Source organism: Hyaena hyaena, unplaced genomic scaffold (assembly GCF_003009895.1).
Source record: "Hyaena hyaena isolate Hyena2069 unplaced genomic scaffold, ASM300989v1 scaffold_3, whole genome shotgun sequence".
In the NCBI taxonomy this organism is placed as follows: domain Eukaryota; kingdom Metazoa; phylum Chordata; class Mammalia; order Carnivora; family Hyaenidae; genus Hyaena; species Hyaena hyaena.
The window spans coordinates 3,336,887-3,352,509 of record NW_024080635.1 but is presented as its reverse complement, the minus strand read 5'-3'; the positions used below and the strand labels follow the sequence as shown (position 1 = coordinate 3,352,509).

The 15,623-nt window shown below is 53.1% G+C and overlaps 1 non-coding gene across 1 annotated transcript; it reads right to left on the bottom strand.

The window, feature by feature from the left end:
• Positions 1 to 747: 747 nt before the first annotated feature.
• LOC120233171 lies at positions 748 to 854 on the bottom strand. The gene has a single exon (XR_005528739.1). It is a non-coding gene; the product is annotated as a U6 spliceosomal RNA (small nuclear RNA).
• Positions 855 to 15,623: the final 14,769 nt, after the last annotated feature.

The window sequence follows — 15,623 nt, the reverse complement described above, 5'->3', positions numbered from 1 at the left end:
GGGGATAGAGGTGGCTAGAATCTGCAGGTACAGTAGCAGAGAAGAGGGAACTACACAGAGAGAGAATTCCAGAAACCCAAACAGATGGCCTCCCGAGTCTGTTTCTGAATAACAAGCTGAGAAGGAACAGGATGGAAGCCCAGGCAACCAAGCAGAGAATAACTTCAGAGCCCAAGTCTCAGCATTCACGGGGCCATGCAACACTGGAATCTGACCATCCGGGGTAGAGAGAGACTTCACTGAACATTTGGGATAATAAGTAAAGCCTTTGAAGGATAATGCCTTAGAAATGAGGCTAAATTAGCCCTCATATAAAGGCTACTTTAGCCCATTGTAACAAAGCTAAAACACAAGCCCAGAGAGATCAAAGTGATTTTCAAGTAACTCAACTCCCTGCCAAAAAAATTACAACACTCTTTATTTTATTTTATTCTTTTGCTTTTACAAATAGTTTATTGTCAAGTTGGTTTCCATATAACACCCAGTGCTCATCCCCACAAGAGCCCTCCTCCATGCACATCTCCCCCCTTCCCCCCACACCCATCAGTCTTCAGTTTGTTCTCAGTATTCAAGAGTCTTTCATGGTTTGTCTCTCTCCCTCTCCCCCACTATCTCCCCCCTTCTTCTCCCCCTTGGTCCTCCGTTAAGTTCCTCCTAATCCTCCTATACGTGCAATCATATGGTATTTGTCTTTCTCTGCCTGACTTATTTCGCTCAGCATAACACCCTCAAGGTCCATCCATGTTGAAAAATATGGAACGCTTCATGAATTTGCGTGTCATCCTTGTGCAGGGGCCATGCTAATCTTCTCTGTATCGTTCCAATTTTAGTATATGTGCTGCCAAAGCGAGCACATGACAACACTCTTTAAAGGAAATAACAAAATCCAGAAACGCAAAAACATTACATTCAAAATGTCCAGCATATAATCCTAAATTACCAGACACACCAAAAAAGAAGAAGAAGAAGAAGAAAGAAGAAGAAGAAGAAGAAGAAGAAGAAGAAGAAGAAGAAGAAGAAGAAGAAGAAGAAGAAACGGAAAAATGGGACCCAAACCCACCAGGAGAAAAAGTCGCCAATAGAAATCAACTAAGAAATAGGAAATATGATAGAATTAGCAGCCTAGCTTCCTAAAATAACTGTCATATACACTTATTAACTAATAACTACGGAGAGCGTTCTCCCACTTAAGGGAGAGGGAAAAAAACTAAAGGTGGAAGGAAAAAACTATATATGTAAGTAAGTTCACAACCTTAAAGTAAAATATGTACATGATGAAGAGGAAAATGAAGCCTATGAAAAAGAATCCAATGGAAGCAAAATGAAATTTTCACTAGATGGGAACAGCAGCAGAACAGACTCTGCAGAAGAAAAGTTGAACATACATGTAAAGCAATAGGAACGCCTGGGTGGCTCAGTCAGTTGAGCGTCCAACTCTTGATTTCATCTCAGGTCATGATCTCAAAGTTTGTGGGTTTGAGCCCCATGTGGTGCGCCTCTGTCTGAGCTAATGGTGTGGAGCCTGCTTGGGATTCTCTCTCTCTCCCTCTGCCTCTACCTCTTCCCTGCTTGTGCTCACTCTCTCTCTCTCAAAATAAACTTTTGAAAAAAGATATAGCAATAAAAGCTATCCAAACTGAAGCACTCAGAGAAGACAACCTGTAAGAAAAAAGGAATAGAGGGGTGCCTGGGTGGCTTAGTCAGTTAAGCATCCGACTTTCGCTTAGGTCATGATCTCGCGGTTCGTGGGTTCGAGCCCCGCGTCGGGCTCTGTGCTGACTGCCAGCTCAGAGCCTGGAGCCTGTTTCAGTCTGTGACTCCCTCTCTCTCTGACCCTCCCCTGCTCACGCTGTCTTTCTCTCTCCTAGAAATAAATAAAACATTAAAAAAAAAAAAGGAATAGAGTATTACTAACCAGTGGGAGAGTATAGACAGGTTACCATCTGTGAAACTGGACTCCCAAAAAGGGGAGAAAAGTATAGAAGAAGTACTTAAGGGCTGAATTTTGTCCAATAAAATATGATTTTGTGAAAACTATAAGTGCACAGACCCAAAGATCCAAAGAAAACCCTGAACAGGAGAAATACAAGGAAAACAATGCTAACACACACTATAAATTGCTGGAAAAACATTGATGGAGAAGGACAGACAGAGCAGTAAGAGACCTTCTGTTCGGGGAACTAATATAAGACTGACCACAGCCTTTGTGTCGGAAACAATGCAAGCCCCCAAAAACTAAGCAAACTCAGAATGACACCTTTGCAGTGACAATCAATCAATCAATCAATCACTATTACATATCAACTTCGAATTCCATCTTCAGAGAAAACATCCTTTACCCATGAAGGCAAAATGAAAACCTTCTCAAACAAAAACCAAGGAATGTTTTGGCACCAGACCTGCCCCCACAGCAAATGTTAACACAAGTCCTTCAGGTCGAATGAATATGGTGGGACTCCAGTCCCCTACTCTATCCCAACAAATAAAAAGCTGAACTGAAAGATCACTAACTTTTCTTAGACATACAGTAGATGAGGACAAAAACAATAAAATAAAAGAAGATGAAATGAAAAGAAATGAAAGAAAAGAAAATACTAAAAATAAAATAAATTATTAAATTAAGTTAAATTAAATTAAATTAAAAAAATAGATGAGGACATGGGGAAAACAACTGCACCCAAGACTGGAGAGACAGACAGACATGACAGGTCATCACGGCTGACCTGGGCGGGACTCATGGGTGGCCATCATTATGGGAACCAGTAACTGGGTAGGAAAACCTCAACTGTAATTAACGAATTGCTGGAGGCTCAGTGTGGACAATTCTGAGAATAAAAAACTACAAGGGAATCCTGCCTTAGGAGGGCACCCCCACTTTTCGTAAGGTTCTCACATTGGTGTGTGATGTGGTGTGACGTCATTGGAAGACAAGCTAGACTATGTTAAAAGTCACATATCGTAAACCATATAGGTGCCTCTAACAACTACATCCGAGGGGCGCCTGGGTGACTCAGTTGACTGGGTGTCCGACTTCAGCTCAGGTCATGATCTCACGTGGGTTCGTGGGTTTGAGCCCTGCATCAGGCTCTGTGCTGACAACTCAGAGCCTGGAGCCTGCTTCGGATTCTGTGTCTCCTTCTCTCTGCTCCTCTCCCACTCACACTCTGTCTCTCAAAAATAATAAACTTTCAAAAAATTAAAAAAATAAACATCCAAAGCAGCAGAATCATAGGAAACCCTCACCAAAGGCTTGTCTGATGATGTGGACATAGGAGATCTGTGAGCAGCATCTGAGGTCACAGCTTCATGAATCGGGGGCGGGAAAGGGGACGAACCCATGATTCTGCGTTGGTGTTTTGTCTGGTTACTGTCTCGTGCAGTCTTCACGGCCCCTCAGGACTCCCACCCAGGCCTTTGCTCAGCAGAACGCATGCCGTAGGTCAAACCCTGCGACCAGAGATGGTGCTTAGAAGAAGTGTCATTTCTCTCGAGAAATGAAAAAAACAAAACAAACAAACAAAAAAAACCACCACCTACCTCCATGGCATAGGACTCGTGCTGGCATCACTCAGAGAAAACAGGACCCCATCTATCTGTTCATGAAAAGCAGCCTTTTAAGATTAAAATCAATGCATTTCGAGGCACCAGAGTGGTGGTTAAGGGTCCAACTTCAGCTCAGGTCATGGTCTCACAGCTTGTGAGTTCAAACCCTGCGTGGGGCTCTGTGCTGACAGCTCAGAGCCTGGAGCCTGCTTCGGATTCTGTGTCTCCCTGTCTCTCGCTTATGCTCTCTCTCTCCCTCTCAAAAATAAACTTAAAAAGAAAAATAAAGTTAATGCATTTCTAGTCTTTAGAACCAGGTTAAGTATGGCAGCTAAATGAATCTGGCCCTCTTGATGGATGGGAATTATGGCGGCGAGGATCTACCATCTGCCTTTAGAAGGGCGTTAGCAAGATGGACCCCATTAGGTTTGAGTTTGGGGTAGAATTCCAATCCACCATTGCTCTGACCCATACTACTTCATACAAAGTCAAAGGTAATGTGAAATCCAAAACCACGGAGGAAAGAGCTCAGTTCCCATGGAAATGGTGAAAGCTTAATAATGGAAAAGTTTGCAGCAGGTAGGCATCAAAGTCACGCTACTTTCCAGTAACACCCCAAGGCCCCCTTCCAATGAACGTAAAAAGAACCACGGAAGCTGTTGGTATTACCAAATTGTTTTAATGGCCTTACAGATTTGGTGCATCAACATGAAACATCTCCACTCCACATCTCATCCTTCTTTTTCTAGATCAAGGTGAAATTGACTCTTATTTTTATAGCAGAGTTTTAAGAGTCTATACTCCTGAAGCCCCCATTAACAAGATCATTCACCCATTGCGGCTGTCAGCGGTCCATTCAGTCTGGTAAACACAACTCCACAGATATAACACCGAGTCAACTTCTTCAGATGCTCTCGGACCCAACTTTGACCTTCTCAACGCTTGCGCGAGTCGGTAAAACATGGGGTGGAATTAGTGGATTTCATGAGGGCCTGTTCGTTTTTTACCACGATAGATACACAGGAGCCGTTAGGATGGGGATTTGTAGGATGAGCTGGAAAGATGAAAATGCTTTTCGGCCTGAGTTCTCAGCAGTGGAGATGGACAAGGAAGAGAGAAACCACCAGCACGCCGACTGTCGGCTGGAGGGCGCAGACGCCTGACTTGGTGGTAACGCCTGACTTGGTGGTAACGGCTGTCCCCCCCGCCGCCGTCGATGTCGCCGCCGCCCCCCCCGCTGCCGATGCGGTTGAGGGCCTGGGAGTGACGGCCGGCGCGGTGCTTTCCTGTGAATAAATCTCCTGCAGCAGGAGCAGGGCCAGAAGCAGCAGCCCCAGCTGCAGCCTGATCAACAGCCCTCTCCCCATGTCCCCCCTGTCGCACTCTGTGCTCCGGGGAACGAAGGACCTTGAGCCGCTGGCGGCTGCAGGTGAAATGGCGAGGGCGGTCCCGGCAGGGCCTTTACACACCGGGGAGCGTCACAAAGCCTCATGGGCCACGGTCCCACGCGACAGTCAGCGTCACAGTGCCAGACCCCGAGTTCCCCGCCCGCGCCCGGACCCTGGCTCCCCCTAAAGCCCCGCCCCCCGGACCAGGAAACCGCAGAGTAATGCCCCCTGCGCGCCAGCCTCGGGCGCTCCCGCAGTGCATGCTCGCTCTGCTCGCTGTGCCTGCTGCCGACAGCTGCTCCCCACCCACCGGGGACCCCGCTCTCACGGTCCAGGACTTTGCTTTTGAAACAAAACGTCTATAACTTGTTGAGAGCGCCTGCGCCCCATTACTTAGAAATCTAAGGTTCCCGCCTTCTTCCAAGTTGCATTTTCCCCCTCCTGATCCTTAAAATTGGCCCATGTTTAATTCCAGAAAATTAGAACCTACTTCCTCATTTTTTCTAAGCCACCACTTCCTGTCTTTTTAAGAACCTGAGTCTCGTTTTTCTGAACCAGCCTGCGTGGTTGGTTCCCAGTACAGAGTATGACCTCTGAGTTTTGTACCCAGAGATAATCACTGATACTTGGCGCATTTCTAAACAGTATGTATACGTGCTTTCACGCAGTAGAGGGTTCCTATTGGCTTCACATAATGAGCATTTTTCCCGTCACTTGAAATCATTAAAAACAAAAAACATGATTTATTTAGTTTCTTTAAAGATTGCACACTGAACGTGCGCGTGTGTAGCATTTTAATCCTCTGGTTTTTATTCTTCTGGGTTCCTAGAGAAGAAAACTCATCATAGTGTGAGTCTTGGTTGTTTCTAGGGGATAAGAATTTCGTATCTTCCCACTTGTCTATACTGGTTTTACTGAGGGAGGTTGAAGTGGTCACCTGGGGGGCGGGGGAAGGATTTTTGTTTCCTGTTCTTGAAGAGCAGGGTTGGTGGGATTCAAGCTAGAATAAGCCAATGTGGAAATTGCTTTAAAACAAACAAAAAAGATGATGACGGTGAAATTTTTAAAAAATAACGAAAGGACGTCCGTGGTTCATAACGGGCACTTGGAGTCTGAATGGGAAATGATCCTGTCTGCAGGACTGGGATGGGGAAAAAGAACTCACTCACGGATGTTTTGACCTTCGGGGTATGACTTGTAATAAGAAATGTACCAGAAGTTTTGTAAACGTGTGTCTTAGATTCTTTTACCCGCTTCTAGAGAAACTTTAAAGTTACTCAATGCCCTGTCCTGTCCTTTGTGTTCAAGGATCTGAATATTTTTACATTCCAGAAAGGTACATAAATATTGTCTTTACATTCCAGAAAATTAAAACCTACTTCTTCCTTGTTTTTTCTAAGCCACCGCTTCCTGCCTCTTTAAAAACCTTCACTTTTTTTGAATCTATTGGGGGCAGGGGGAAGGGGGCAGCCTGAAGGATTCTTATTCCTTTTTGTCCTTTGGGAGTGGAACCCACCCAAACTGGATTCCCCCCGCACTCGCCTCACTTATTTTTTTCCAAAAGTGCTATAGAGGTAGTTGGTGGCAGACATGGAGAAGGCAAGAACCTCCCTGGGGGCTGGAGAGACCACCAGGTTTGGGCAGGTGCCTGTGTCCTTTGGTCCCTACGTGGTTACACGAGAGCTGAGGGCAGAGAGTCACTTAGGATGTTTCAAGGACAAGGACCCTCACAGATCCATCTTTTCCCCCATTTTTGACTTTGTAACAAACGGTGAATACACCGGCCCCTTGGCTTTTCTAACAGCTCAAACGGCTCCATGATGGATGATTTGGTGAAGACAGACACTCTCATTCTTGCCTTTCTGTTCCAGTCAAACAGAAGGGCTACCCCCGTGTGTCTGCAGCTTTCTCTCCCTGCTCTGTCCGGAGCATTTGTGACCTCTCTGCCCAGAAGTCCTCCATTGTGACGTGAAGCCTTCATCTGTCACTGGCTAGTGACTGAAGCCCCTTTCTATGCTTAGGGAGAACCTACCTGCTGGGGGCCATCTTTCCATGTCTCCTCAGATGCTTGGACACAGCCACGTTTCGCATTTCCTGTTACTCATATTACTCCAGCCCGCGCTTTGGAAAGAAAGTTCCAGACAACGTTTCTGCTACATTAACCAGACTGAGTTTGTGTTGCGTGGAATAAAAAAGCCTTGACTGATGGGTTAAGTTTTGCCTCTTGAAAAATTTGCCACCTTTTAGGACAGGGCCAAACTGCCACCCTTCCTTGAAAAAGTCTTTTCCGATTCCCGACAGCCAGAAATGAGGTCTCCCTTCATCCAATCTGGGCTTGCAGCTCCCTGAGAGCAGTACCTTTATTTATTTTTAATTTTTTGGCTAGTGCTTATTTATTTTTGAGAGAAAGACAGAGTGCAAGTAGTTGAAGGGCAGAAAGAGGGAGACACAGAATCGGAAGCAGATTCTAGGCTCGGAGCCATCAGCATAGAGCCCCATGTGGGGATCAAACTCACCAGCCGTGAGATCACGACCTGAGCCGAAGTCAGACATTCAACCACCTGAGCCATCCAGGTGCCCGGAAGGCAGTAAATTTAGAGCCATGTCCCGGAATAATGGTTTTGAGCATGGACTCCTCTGTTCAGCCTCCAGCTTTTCCACTAACTGTGTGACCTTGGGCAAGTTACTCAACTTCTCTGTGTCTCATCTGTAAAATGGGGGGAAAAGAACATGAACCTCACAGGATTGCTATGAGGTTTATTCCATGCATCCACATAGAGCAAAGGGACCACGCCTGGCCTGTCATAAACACTTCGTGGGAGTTTCTATCACCTCCATTCACACCACCACCACCCATGGTCCCCATGGGGGGGTGACATGCTCCCCACACTGTTTGACTCAGCCCCTGCAGAGTGGGGAGCATCCTGGGCACCATCAGGACATACCTGAAGTGTGGATGGATGATACCAGCAGTCGGTCTTCCCCGCTCTGTGTGTCCCCAGCCCCCTGGAGCTGACGGTCTGCCCCTGGGGTGGACGGGAGCCCCTGGTGGACTCCTGGTCGGGCCATCTTCCGCAGGCTCCCAACACCCGGCAGTCTCCCCAGGCCTCCGAGGGCAGAAGCCAGGCTGGGTCCCCACCCCTCCCAGGAGCCAGATCCCAGGGACCGGGAGAGTGTCGGTGTCGGCTGGGGGGAGAGGGGGCCTGCTGGGAGCAAGGAGGGCTTTCTGCTCCCAGGCCACCCAGGGAACCAGAATTCCCACAGTCCCTGGGGAACCTGGAAATGGGAATGGGTGGTGAGGGGCCTCGGAGCCAGCGCACGTAGGGCCAGGTTGGGGGGTGGCCACGGGGGCAGGGGTGCTCAGGAAGGGCTGCCACGCACTGCCACATGGGCCCAGAGACAGGCCAGGGCTGCGAGGGGACTTCAGAGACCAGCCAGGGCCATGAGGGGAGGACCCGGACACTAGCCAGGGCCATGAAGAGGCCCCAGGGACCAGCCAGGGCCATGAGGCGGACCCGGACACAGGCCAGGGCCACGAGGGGGCCCTGGGGACCAGCCAAGGCTGTGAGGGGGCCCCAGAGCGGGTCCTGCGTCAAGATCCCCTGAAGCCTTGCAGGGTCTCCCTGCCCACACTCTGCTCAGCAGCCCCACGTCCCTGGAGAGGGCGGGCCATCGTCTGCTCCCCCAAAAACGTGCACACATCACATCCCTTTGTCACAGCGCCTGGAGGGAGGGACCCGTGGAAATTCTCTCTCCGCTGCTGCTACTTCTCAGGTGTCAGACCAGGTGACAGACGATGTCCAGGTGAGTGGCAGGCCTGTGTGAAGGACGCCTGCTGTCCCTCCTGTGTGGCTAGTGTGTCACCGGACACCACACGCGGCTCCTCTGTGCTCGTCCTCCTTAGAAGCTGCCCCATGTGCCCCGGGCCCCTATTTAAGGGGCAGACCCCCAAGCTGGCCTTTTCTAGAAGGTTCCTAACGCCACCCTCATGAGGGGAGCCTGGACGCTGCCCCTCCAAGAGGCAGACCAGACCTGGGTCTAAGGGCAGCAGCCTTGCAGCATCTGGCCCACCTTTCTTCCCCTCCCCCCCGGTCTTCAGAGGGGAAACTGAGGCTCAAAAAGGAAAAGTGGTTTCTCACGTTTCCACTGCAATTTGGGGACAAAATGTCTCTTCTTCTCTCCCTCCCACTCCTCTACCTCCGTCCCTCCCCCACTTTTCTTCTTGCTGTCTTGTGTCTGGGTCTTGCCCCACGTCACACGGGGACCCTATTGTGTTGTGATCACAAGGCCTCGGGAGCAGGGCAGACCTGGCTCAAATCCCAGCCCCGCCGCCTCCTGGCCTCACCATCTGACTGGATCTCTGAGCTTCCCGGAGCCTCAGTCCCTCCTGGCACCTGTCCAAGAGCCACCGATAGAGGTCAGGGGAGGATTAAATGAGGGAACATGTAGAAAAGACTTAGCGTGTGCCTGACCTACTCTCATGGACAAAGATAGGGCAAAGCAAGAGACAGACAGACAGACAGACAGACCACCAGAACAGAGCCGCAGCCAGGCCTCCCGACCCCTCTGCCATGATGATTCAGTGGTGATGAAGGACCTACTGTGTGCGGGGCCCGTCCTACGTTGTGCTCAAAGGACAAGTGAGGGGTGCCTGGGGGGCTCAGTCAGTTAAGCATCCAACCCTCGATTTTGGCTCAAGTCATGATCTCACAGTTCTTGAGTTCGAGCCCTGCATTGGGCTCTGCGCTGCCTGAGCCTGCTTGGGATTTTCTCTCTCTCTCTCTCTCTCTCTCTCTCAATCTGCCCCTCCCCTGCTTGCATGCTCTCGGTGTCTCTCAAACTAAACAAATTTTTAAAAAATTAATAAACTAATTAAAAACATAAAGGACAAGCAGATGTGACTGGGGAAACCTGGATCCTGTTTATTTTGGCCCAAACACAGTGTGCTGTGGGCTCCATGCACATCAGTGTTGGGGGTTCTCAGCAAGGCCAGCTTGGGAGAGGTGGGAAGCTGCATCCTGAGTTCTATGAGGCACCGCCGGCCTTCGGCCAGGAATGAATCCTTCCCTGACCTGAGTGTGGGGACAGTCCTCCACCAGCCACCCAGCTCCCGCGAAGCTTGGCCCAGGCGCGGCCAGCCCACCCACGGTTGCTGTGTCCTGGAGGAAAAACTTGGAGAAGCTGAAAGATGGGAGTGTCTCAGGTGGTCCCGGAAGGCTTCTCGGAAGAAGCGACATGTAAGCTGAGACAGTCACAGACTCCCCGGGCCAATTCCTCAGCCCAGCACGGCCACCTAGAACCCTCCCCAGGTCAGGGGGTGACAGTTTCAGGTGACAGGAGCACAGCAGGGAAGACACGGTGCTCAGTCTCAGAGCCTGAAGGGCTGTCGGGAGTGCCCTGGGGTCTGAGCAGAGGCCCCGGGCGAGGCCCGCCAGGGGCGGCTATCCGGCCACACCCAGTGTGCTCAGGTCGCCAGATGTTTACGGAGAATGGGAAATCGGATTCTTAGGGGGGTTCCCCAATTTTTAAACGTTGCACCTCTCCCTCCACTCCCTCCTTTTTCCCCCACCTTCCTTTCTTCTCTACTGTGGAGAGTACTTATTTCTGGAAATCTTACAAAGCCTCTGCCATGTACACTTTGGAATTAGAATATTTCCCACTTGTCCCTCCCAGGGCGAGGCTGCGGGCTGAGATCCTGCTGGGGGCCATGCCTGCCTTTCTGGAGGCGACGTGCCACAGCATCCCTGGCCTTTGTGGGCAAACCACAGCCTCCGGTATTTATTGAGCACCTACTGTGCGCCAGGCCTTCTCATGATTGGTTGGTTTCGCCTGTTTCAGGACTCTGTGAGGTTGATGCTACTATCTGCACTCACCCGGTGAATAAATCAAGGCCCTGAGAAGTTCAGAACTAAGGTCATGGCCACATAGCAAGTAAGGGGTGGAACAGGAACCAAAATTCACGTGTCTACCCCAAAGTCTATTTTTTCCTCTACACCAGTAGTTCTCAGCCAAGGGGGGGGGGGGATTCTGCCCACCCCCAGGGGACATTTGGAATATTTAGGGGATATTTTCAATTATTGTGACTCGGTGGTGCTATTGGCATGTAGTGGATGGGGCCAGGCATGCTGCAAAAAGCATCCTATCATAGGACAGCCCCCTCCAAAAAAGAATAATCTAACCCAAATATTAATAGGGCTGAATCTGAGAAACTCTGACCTAGGGGTCAAGGTCTGTGAGCTTACTAGGTCCCTGAAGGCTGTGCAGCATGTGGGCAGAACAAGAATTCTTTTTTTAATTTTTTTAATTTTTTAACATATTTTTATTTTTATTTTTGAGAGAGAGAGAGAGTGTGTGAGCAGGGGCCGGGGGCAGCAGGGAGAGAGAAGGAGACATAGAATCCGAAGCAGGCTCCAGGCTCCCAGCTGTCAGCACAGAGCCCAACATGGGGCTTGAACTCACCAACCACGAGATCATGACCTGAGCTGACGTCAGATGCTTCACCGACTGAGCCACCCAGGCACCCCTAGAACAAGAATTTAGAAGGAGCCAGTCCAGGGAGGGCAGCAACCTCAAGGAAGAAAAGGCACAAGGTGAGGAACGGTATGTGTTTGAGGAACAGCCAGTGGAGCTGCGGCTGAAAGTTCAGGTCCGGGAGCAGGAAGGGACCCGCTCGGCGGCAGAGGCAGACTTGGCCTGTGGGGCTGGGGCTCTTCGGCTGAACCCCTCTCATGGCTCCTGAGCTTGAAAGGAAACGCACTGGCTCATCTGAGCGGTCAGTCTGACGATGGACAGGCAGGGATGGGAGCAGAGCCTGATTCTGAAGGGAAAAACTGCTGATCGGGCGAAAAGAAAAGAATGTTCGTGAGGCAGCCCGTACCCAGAGCTTGTAGGCACCAGACACGGCTCTAAGCAGCAACAAAAACACAACCCTCTGGGTGGATATTATTATTATCGTTATTTCCAGATTATGGATGAGGAAACTAGGGCTCTGAGAGGTTAAGTAATATGCCCAGAGTGGCACAGCCAGTAGCAGGTGGCAGACAGCAGATTTGGACCACAGGTTTTGATCACGGCCCGCGGAGCTGAGTGGCTTCCCCACGCAGGAAATGAGGAGCCATCAGAGGTAGCAGGGGTGATGCCATCAGAGCTGGGCTCTAGAAACACACTTGGGGGCAGCGTGGGGGCTGGTCTGGGGCAAGGAGGGGGACTGGGCAGCAGCCAGGGAGGGCCTGACTCTGCAGGGCAGTTGTGGGGTGGGGGCAGGACCCAGGTAGCCTCTCAGCACCGTTCCCTCGCCCCTCGGCCTGTGCAGGAGGAATAGAGGTGGGGGCAGGGCGGCTCCCGGTTGACTGATGACCCAGCTCCAAAGGCGCCCCTGGGTTTGCTCCATTTTCCAGCTCATCGCCCGAAGTCATCCATCTCCGGCTGCTTGGAGGGAGGGAGAGGGGACAGGGCTTGGTGGCAGGAAAGGTTGCGGTGGTCCTTTTCCCTGGAGGGTCAAGGGAGCTGCAGGCTGTCCTTTCTCATTACTGCTCATGAAGTCTCACACCCCAGGGCCACCAGCCAGGACATCCTCTTAGAGGGACTCAGCCTCCCTGCCAGGCTTGGTTGTCTGATCCCATCTCCTCAGATCCAAAGCCTCCCGTGGCTCCCATCTGCCACCTCTGCCTTAACCACGCCAGGCTGGGCTGGATTCTCAGCTTCCCTAGGCTCGATGACCTGCACCAGGAGCCTGCCCCGCCCCCCCCTCTGGCCCCGCCCAGCCACTCACCTCGAGGAGTTGCTTTCTGTTCCTTCCTTCCTTCCAGCAAACACCACGCGAGCCCCATGCCGAGCTGCTCCTTAGGAGCACGAAAACAGGACAAGACCAAGGGCAGCCTCTTGGGGCTCCCAGTCCAGCTGCACCCACAAAGAACGTCATCCGCCCACCGGGCTCCTGCCCTCCCCTTCTGAACCTGCTCCTCCCCCGCCAGTCCCCATCTCAGTGACGGCCCTGCCAAGCATCGCCCACCTCGACCCCCGGCCCCAAACCCCGGGTTCACCCGCACTCCCCTTCTGCCTTGAAACCAGTCTCGAAGGCCTGTCGACTGTGAGGCCTGCACTCCCCTAAAAGCCACCCCTGCACTCCCCTAAAAGCCACCCTCCCCCCTGCCCTGCACGAGCTGGGCCCGCCCCCTCCTGGTCCCCGGTCCCAGCCCCTCCCGCTCCAGGGCCAGAAGGCCCATCCTAGAACGAGCCGGACTGCATGGTTCGGACCTTCTACCCACCACCAGAGCACTAGGGGTGATTCACAAGCTCCTCCATGGGACACAGGAGCCACTACAGTGAGGCTTCCACTCCCTTCCCCAGACCCAGCTCTTGCCTCCGTCAGGCAAGCGACAGGAACCACTCGGCTCCACTGAAGAGGTTGGGCAGCGAATCGGGCCCCAGCCTGGGGCGTCCCCTCCTCTTCCCCCTGCTCCCCTCCTACTGTCTCCCTCCACACTCGGTTCAGGCATCAACCCCTCTGGGACCGCTTTGCAGACCCCGGGGAGGGTTAGGCCCCCAGGGAGCGCTCGCACACTGCCCCAGTGCTCAGCTCTGCCCGGCAGGGGGCGTCCTCCCTGCGGTGACGGCCCCGGGCCCCTTCCGCCTCAGGGCTCCGCCACCCCAAGGCCTCAGGTGGCCCTGCTTCTAGCTGCAGAGGGGACAGGGAGGAGCGCGACTGCTTCCTAAGCACCTGGGCCAGGAAGTGACGCTCACATCACTTCTCCCAGCGCTCTGCCGCGAGCCCGTCACGTGTCCCGCGCCGACGCGAGGGGGGCTGGGAAGTGTCACCCCGCCTGGCGGACCCCCAGCAACCTCTGCCTGCCCCTCGCACTCAGCGCCCGCTTGTCCTCAGCACCGTCAGCGCCACAAACCTGGCGACGCCACCGCCAAGGTCACCGCCGCGGCCACCTCGGCACGGGGCTGAGGGCCTCGAGGAGCGGGAGGGTGGTTAGCGGTCCAGGCGGCTGTGGGTTCGTGTTCCGGGCCTGCTGCTCCGCTGCCGTGTGGGCCAGGCAGGTCCCGTCAGCCCAGCCTCGGGCTGTGTGTCCGTGAGCGGGGTCCTGAGGCCCAGCTCGCAGGGCTGCCGTGAGGCTGTGTCGCGGCGCCTGCTGGAAGGGGATCAGAGCAGCGCCTGGACCTCAGTGACCTTCCACCGGTGGGAGCCGCTGCCCGAGGGGACGGGGACCGACCCCCCGCGGGGAGGGGGCAAGGGGGCGCTGAGGAAGGGCGGGCGCTCAACGCACGGCCTTTCCAGGGAGGAGTTAAGATGGCGGAGAAGTAGACAGACCCGGGGCTTCCCACGTCCCTCAAACAGCTGCATGGAGGTGAGTTACTTGGAGCACCCAGGAAATCCATCTGCCGAGTAGCAGAAGGAGCTCCACAGCTGGAGGGAGACAGCCTGCCAGGTGCGAGGGGCGTGCATGTGAGTTTGGGGAGAGAAAAACAGCAGAGCTGTGGATGGAGGGAGCCCCTTCCGCAGAGAGACACAAGAGAGAGAAAGAGAGAGGGGCTGAGATAGTGCGGCATCGAAAACCCCTCTGGACCACAGACTGGGGGGGGCGAGAACTACTGAGCGTCCCAGTTCTTTTCTGCATACGGTGTGTGGAGCTCAAACCCTGAGGTTTTGGAAGTGTAGACTTTCTCCAGAGCGGAGCTGTGGCGGGAGCCCCTGGGGAGGAGGGAGCCAACCTCAGAGGGGGTAGTGCGGTGTAGCCATCTCTGGGCGGCCCTGGGAGAGAGCTGTCCCTTCCTGGAGTACTTCTGGAAGAGGAGTTATGGCCTCCCCAAAGACAAAAGGCCCTGCAGGCGCCTGCCAAAGTGGAGAGGCTCTGCTACAGAGGAGGGCAGTTCCGCACGGCGCTTTGAACACTGTGGGTTTTGAACCCACATATGGCCTTTCCAGCCAGCCTGCCATGCTACAGGCTTTGAAATCGGATCCGGGGTTCCTGGGTGGCTCAGTGGGTTGAGCTTCCGACTTCGGCTCAGGTCATGATCTCACGGTTTGTGGGTTCAAGCCCCCAGGTCAGGCTCTGTGCTGACAGCTCAGAGCCTGGAGCCTGCTCCAGATTCTGTGTCTCCCTCTCTCTCTGACCCTCCCCTGCTCACGCTGTCTCTCTCTTTCTCAGAAATAAATAAAGCATTAAAAATTAAAAAAANAGTGGGAGCCGCTGCCCGAGGGGACGGGGACCGACCCCCCGCGGGGAGGGGGCAAGGGGGCGCTGAGGAAGGGCGGGCGCTCAACACACGGCCTTTCCAGCCTGCCTGCCACACTGCAGGCTTTGAAATCGGATCCAAAAGCAAGCAGAAAGGCCCCCTGAGAGGGGAACGCACTAGGACAGGTGACTCGGGAGAGAACAGGCCCTGTGCGTCCTGGGAAGACATAGTTCTTATCTGTCCCAGAAGGAAGTCCCCTCATGAAAGCAGCCCCGATGCCAACTGGGACGGAGCAGAGGAGGGAGCACCAGGCTCCCGGGTGGAAAGATGCCAGCGGTGATATGTCCGGTCGCTGTGAGTCCCAGCCGCTTGGGGACACCGCCTGGGGAAGAGGGGCTCACGGTGATCACGGGGAGCCTGGAAGGAGCCGGGAGCCCCACCGACACCGACTTGCTGAGCGACCCTGGAGACGTCACTCAAGGACTCCGAGCCTCCTTCCTCACCTGCCTC